The sequence below is a fragment of the Coffea eugenioides genome, chromosome 2 (assembly GCF_003713205.1).
Source record: "Coffea eugenioides isolate CCC68of chromosome 2, Ceug_1.0, whole genome shotgun sequence".
Taxonomy (NCBI): domain Eukaryota; kingdom Viridiplantae; phylum Streptophyta; class Magnoliopsida; order Gentianales; family Rubiaceae; genus Coffea; species Coffea eugenioides.
The window spans coordinates 22,753,910-22,760,729 of NC_040036.1; the positions used below are offsets into that span (position 1 = coordinate 22,753,910).

Genomic DNA, 6,820 nt, shown 5'->3' on the forward strand with positions numbered 1-6,820 from the left:
AAATAAGAATTAAACAAAAGAGACCCAAAACTGTCATAGAGAAACAAGCCCCGCACTGAAATCTGTCGTGCTTACCAAAGCAAGGTAAGACAAAACTCTGAAATGAAGTTGCAAAATAAGGCTAATTATACTACACGCACCAGGTAGGGGAAAAGAAAAGAAGATAATACCATAGAACGAGGGAACGGCTGCATAAAATGATAAAAATGGTACAGATGAGAAACATTCTTAACAACTGTCTAGTACAAGTCCGATGAATAGAAATAGGAAAGATTGATCTAATCATCCAACTGAAACACTTTAGAATTCTAAATCAAATTCCACAATGTCCAAATCGAATACTTTTGCACTGTAAATCAAACTACACAATGCCCATCAGATATTAACACTTAAACGGAATCAGAATTTGAGCACCATAATTAACAAATAACATCTAAATCCCAAACTTCACTAATTCAAAGTTCATCATACCCCGATACCACCTATCAGGAATGCCTACAAGGAATAACAGTTCCAACAAGTTGTAACCCTCAAAAATCAATCACCTTCATCCTGTGGTTATACATATACACTAGAGACCATCATACTAGCTACAGCTAGAAGAACGAATCCAATCCAAGAAATCGGAAGTAGACTACCATGATTCTTCTTTTTCTTCTCTTTTCTTTTTTTTTTTTTCCTTTTTCTTCAGCGATCAAAAGGCCCATTGGGATCAAGCTGTTTGCACAAACCAAGGTACGTAAGATAAAGGACACGATCTTTGGCCCCCGTACGATGATTCTTGGTATGCTTGCAGAAATATTTAAGCTGCTCCAACGTACAACAACCAAGCATCTGACCCAAGAGCAAGAACAACCAATTAATGGCTTTCTTCTTTTAGGGAATGATGGGCTTAACGCAATTGTCTTGTTCACATAACTTGCAAGCTGGTAGAACCGGGTTCATCCAAACCCCAGGGGCTCTGTCATGCATGCCGCTTTTGTTCTCAGCAATGAAACTCCCAACTTCAATGAACTTTTCCGTCAAATCGTACTCCATCTCGTACCGCTTTTCGCATCTTTTGCATTGGACTTCCCCGCTGATCTTGAAGATTTGTTTTGATAACAAATAGTTGAGGCTGTAGACTGAGGCGCGACGGGTGGTGGCCCATGGGAACGGTGCAGGAACCGTTTCGCTCTTCCCTTCGTGTGGTGCTTGGGAAGGGTTTCGGCGGGGGCGAGCCGGGCGGGACTGACCAGCCGAGGCCGAGGAAGGTTCTTGACGATGAACTACTGCTCGCAGCGTGGGGAGTGATGATGTGTCAGGGAGAAGATGAGGCGACTGCGTCTGCTGAGGCATTGGCACGGGCGGCATGTAGAGAGGGTAGGATGGCGGCGGCGGCGGCTGGGGTATGAATGGCTGATGTTGTTGCATGGAGGGGGTGGCGGAAGTGGTGGTTGTTGGTGTATTGGGGAATGTTTTCGGGGCCTGATGGCTGCTGGGCGAAACGAAAGGGAAAGGGTTAAAAGATCATTGTCGTCATCTTCAACGAGGTGATCAGAAGAAGAGAATTTTCTTGGGATCTGAAATTCATGGTGGTTGTTGTTGTCGTTGGTTTTTCTCTTTCTGTTGATTTCTTGATTATCATTGGATATGTCTTTTTGGTTGTTGAGAAGAAAAATCATATATGGTCAAAGCATAAAAGGAAGAGCAACAGCTGCGGGAGGTTTATGCAGGGTATAAAGAAATGCCAGAGTGAATCTGACGAAGGGTTCAAGACAAAAGACAACAGGGAGGGTTTTCAGAGATGGATGGAAATTTGTAGTTGGTTGGGAGTGTAAGAGAGAGAAGTTGTAATTTGTACTGTAAGTAAAGAGATAGAGAGAGAGTTGAGAGATAAAGATAAAGACGAGCAAACAGACTATTAAACCTGCTTTCGAGAATTGGGAATTTTGTGTGTAATTTTATTTTGGTTAGACTTCTTTTTCGAATTCAAAATCGCAACGGATCTTTTGTCCCACATCCTGTGCCACTCTCTGTCCCACTTTTTATTATATTGCTATTTCTCCTTCATAAACATCATGTTTTAATTCCTTTTTGTTTCCTTAAGATCCAATAACTATTAATTGAGTAATACACAAAATTTAACAAACTCAAAAAATCAAAATGCATAAAAAATTAGATTTTTTATGAATTTTCTGCTATATTTTTTAATTTTTTATTATATATTACTTTTTTGAAGCTGTTGTATTTATTTTTTACTTAATTAATAGTTATTGGATCTTAAGGAAGCAAAAAGGAATTAAAACATGATGTTTATGAAGGAGAAATAGCAATATAATAAAAAGTGGGACAGAAAGTGGCACAGAGTGTGGGACAGAAGATCCGTTGCGATTCAAAATGTCCATCCGAATTCTTCATTTTTTGGGATAATTTCAGAAACATTCCTGAGGTTTTTAATATTATCACTTGGCGCCCTCGAATTTTAATTGAACATTTTGTAAAAATTGCAACTCGTTTAAAAATAATAAATAAAAACTTATGTTGGGAGATATTATATAATCTCATTCCAAATTTGCTCTTTTTCTTGTGGTCCCTTAATTGTCATAGTACAACAATTTTATCTCTTAATATTTATAAACTTGGTCGACGTAACTCTTTGATGAAAATTCGAAAAGTTGATAACGGGTCGAGAGACCCATTTTTTCTATCATCGGTTTGGATAAGAAATATTAAAGTATTTTAAATTTTAAATAATTTACAATACTTGTAAAAAAATAACTTTAAATATTTTTATTACATTGATAATAACTTTTTACACTAGTTTGAAAATGTTAAAACATCACAAACATGGTTATATATAAGTTTCACATCTTGGATTTTTCTAATTTTCAAATCATCGATTTGGGCAAAAAATTTTGAAAATTTAAAAAAAATAAACAAATTACAAATCTCCTTAAATTAGCTCAAAATATTTTACAATAAAGAAAATAATATTTTTTGTGAATTGCAAAAAACCTCAAATAAACTTTCAAAGCTGTGTTTTCAGACTCGGACCGGACTGCCGGTTCGACCGATCGAATTGGGAATCGGCCAAGTGTTCGGTCCAAGTCATGCTTCAAAACCGGGTAAGTAAAAACCCCGATCAAATCCGGTCAAAAACCGGATTTGACCGTGTTTGACCGGAAAAATCGGATTTTCCGGTTCAAACAGTTTTTTCAAAAAAAAAAAACTCAAACTTTTTTAATATTATGTTTTGACCCCTAAATTGTTAAAAATTATTAATATACCTCAAATATTTCATACTTTATCAATATTTTCTTAAAGTTTGGTATTATTTTTCAATTAAATCCATAATTTTAATTCTAAACTTGTTAATGCTCATTAAATAATATAAATTGTTACTTGATTGTTCTAATTTCTTTGTATTTTCTTGTTAAATATATTTAAAATATCAAATATATATATGAATATACCTTTATTAATATAAACATGTTATTAGATATTTTACATATAATATTTTAATTTTTAAATAAATTTTATTTATGACATCATCCGGTTCAACCCCTATCGAACTCGATTGAATCCATTGACCTCTGACCCCTGAGATTGACCGAGTCGATATCCGGTCCGGTTTTGAAAACATAGTTTCAAACATGAAGTCTTTGTTTTTTCAAAACATACTATATTTTGCCCCATCATATTTAAATCTTCATGCCTTGTACTAAAAAATAAGACAACAAAAGAACAAGATTGAGTTGAGATTATACTCTCTCTCTCTCGAGATATGCTTTTTTAATGTTATATTTTGAAGCATGTTGCAAATGTTATAAAAAGTTTAAAGTGAACGAAACACACGTACGTGATAGCTTTCAAGTGGCAAGTGATATTGTCGAAAATTTGCAGGAATTTTGTGTTCACACTTCACGTTGTCATGCACTACAAATCTCGCAGAAAATGGCTGGGACGATGTTTGAACAAACTAGTGTTCAATAACAATTACCCGCTGTTGGACGCGGGCATGGTCCTGCGCCACTCATTATTGATGAGTTGAATTGAGGATTATGCAAGGAAAAGATTAAAAAAAAGAAAAGAAATGGAAACGATCAACATCAACTTCTTGTGATTATCTGGACTTAATTACATACGATCGAACAATTTCATTTGACAGGGTAATAATAAAGGAAATGTATGAGTCCGGGTCCTAAAACAAAGCTGTGTTTTCAGACTCGGACCGGACTGCCGGTTCGACCGATCGAATTGGGAATCGGCCAAGTGTTCGGTCCAAGTCATGCTTCAAAACCGGGTAAGTAAAAACCCCGATCAAATCCGGTCAAAAACCGGATTTGACCGTGTTTGACCGGAAAAATCGGATTTTCCGGTTCAAACAGTTTTTTCAAAAAAAAAAAACTCAAACTTTTTTAATATTATGTTTTGACCCCTAAATTGTTAAAAATTATTAATATACCTCAAATATTTCATACTTTATCAATATTTTCTTAAAGTTTGGTATTATTTTTCAATTAAATCCATAATTTTAATTCTAAACTTGTTAATACTCATTAAATAATATAAATTGTTACTTGATTGTTCTAATTTCTTTGTATTTTCTTGTTAAATATATTTAAAATATCAAATATATATATGAATATACCTTTATTAATATAAACATGTTATTAGATATTTTACATATAATATTTTAATTTTTAAATAAATTTTATTTATGACATCATCCGGTTCAACCCCTATCGAACTCGATTGAATCCATTGACCTCTGACCCCTGAGATTGACCGAGTCGATATCCGGTCCGGTTTTGAAAACATAGTTTCAAACATGAAGTCTTTGTTTTTTCAAAACATACTATATTTTGCCCCATCATATTTAAATCTTCATGCCTTGTACTAAAAAATAAGACAACAAAAGAACAAGATTGAGTTGAGATTATACTCTCTCTCTCTCGAGATATGCTTTTTTAATGTTATATTTTGAAGCATGTTGCAAATGTTATAAAAAGTTTAAAGTGAACGAAACACACGTACGTGATAGCTTTCAAGTGGCAAGTGATATTGTCGAAAATTTGCAGGAATTTTGTGTTCACACTTCACGTTGTCATGCACTACAAATCTCGCAGAAAATGGCTGGGACGATGTTTGAACAAACTAGTGTTCAATAACAATTACCCGCTGTTGGACGCGGGCATGGTCCTGCGCCACTCATTATTGATGAGTTGAATTGAGGATTATGCAAGGAAAAGATTAAAAAAAAGAAAAGAAATGGAAACGATCAACATCAACTTCTTGTGATTATCTGGACTTAATTACATACGATCGAACAATTTCATTTGACAGGGTAATAATAAAGGAAATGTATGAGTCCGGGTCCTAAAACAACCATAGTCATGTTTCACAATTAATTTCATCCATTTAAATTCAAGCTACCTTTGGTAATTGGACGACCAAATCAAGAAGATGCTCCCATACAGAACTTATTAATAAAAAGGCCTGTCTAACAAGTGTCCATAAGATAGGGTTTAAGTGTTAATATTTTTTAAAAAAAATAATGTCATAAGTGTATATTAATTGGTGGATTAGATGGTAAATTAAGTACGACATAAGCGTATTAGCGAGTGTCTAATGAATTACGAAGTACTCTTAAGAATTTAACCATATTAGTTGGTGGATTATTGTAACCAAAACATCATGAGTTCATAATTGCCACGGGAGTATTCCCGCATCAGCTTTCATTCAGCCTTTAAAAATAAAAAAAATAGGACAAACGTCAAAAGAATATTCAATTCATTCTTCGTTCTTTTTGATCTCCTATCAACGATTAAAATTTTTTTAAAAATAGACAAATGAATATGGCTACTAAAATACCGGAAAAATCCATGATCATAAAAACTCTTGGAATCCCTACATGATAGAGTACACCTAAAATTCCACAAAGGTCGATTTCAATAGGAAATGCAGGGGACAGCCGCATTTTCTTGGTTAATGTGAGAATTTATATAGATGTTCATATCATTTGATAATGTACCAAAATTTTGACAACATAATATGCTTGTGCTTCATCCGACTTTACTACCGGCCGTCAAGTTCATTGAATTTGCTGCATTGAGAAGAGGGGCAAATTGATAACAATTATTTGGGCTGTCAACTTAGAAAATACATACGGGCCTCCACATCATTCCTCCCTTGAGCTCTCGGCATTTTAAATCCACTAAACAAATGATGGGTCTCAAAGGATTGGGTCCAAGCCTAGCGGCATAGGTTTCGGACCCATACTAGCCCGGTAACGTGAATGTGCGATGCGGGTATTATTATTTTTTACCTTCTTTAAAAATTTTTTTTTTTTTTGGTTAGCAAATTTTTATTTTTAGGAGCGATGGAAGTCTCCCTTCGCAAAGGGCAGACTGAGCGGGCGGGGGGGGTCCCGGCTCGTTTCTTGGTTGGTTCGTTTTCTCGAATCTAGGCGTCTGAGTTCTTCGGTTGTTGGATTTCGTGACCTTACGTCACTCTCTCTATCCACTCTACATTATTGTTTCAAAATTACAAAAAAAAAATTATACATTATTGTTAGTTTAAGGAACGATTGAAGCACAAAGAAACGTAAATAACCGAAGTGGATGCCGCGGACGGAGTTTGTTTGGATAAGAGTTTATTTGAATGATTTATTTGAGATAATTACTGTAATATTTTTTGTGATGTGATGTATGCGAGATAAAAAGATGATTAGAAAGATGAAAGGGTGGTTGAAATTTATGAAATAAATTATTTTATTTCAAATGGGTATTAATTTTGGGGTTTTGGTGTTGGCCGGTTGGGTGGTTTTGTCGGTGGC

At 34.8% G+C, this 6,820-nt stretch overlaps 1 pseudogene; it reads right to left on the minus strand.

The window, feature by feature from the left end:
- Positions 1 to 687: 687 nt before the first annotated feature.
- On the minus strand, positions 688 to 1,413 carry LOC113759264 (annotated as a pseudogene).
- Between the last annotated feature and the right edge of the window lie 5,407 nt (positions 1,414 to 6,820).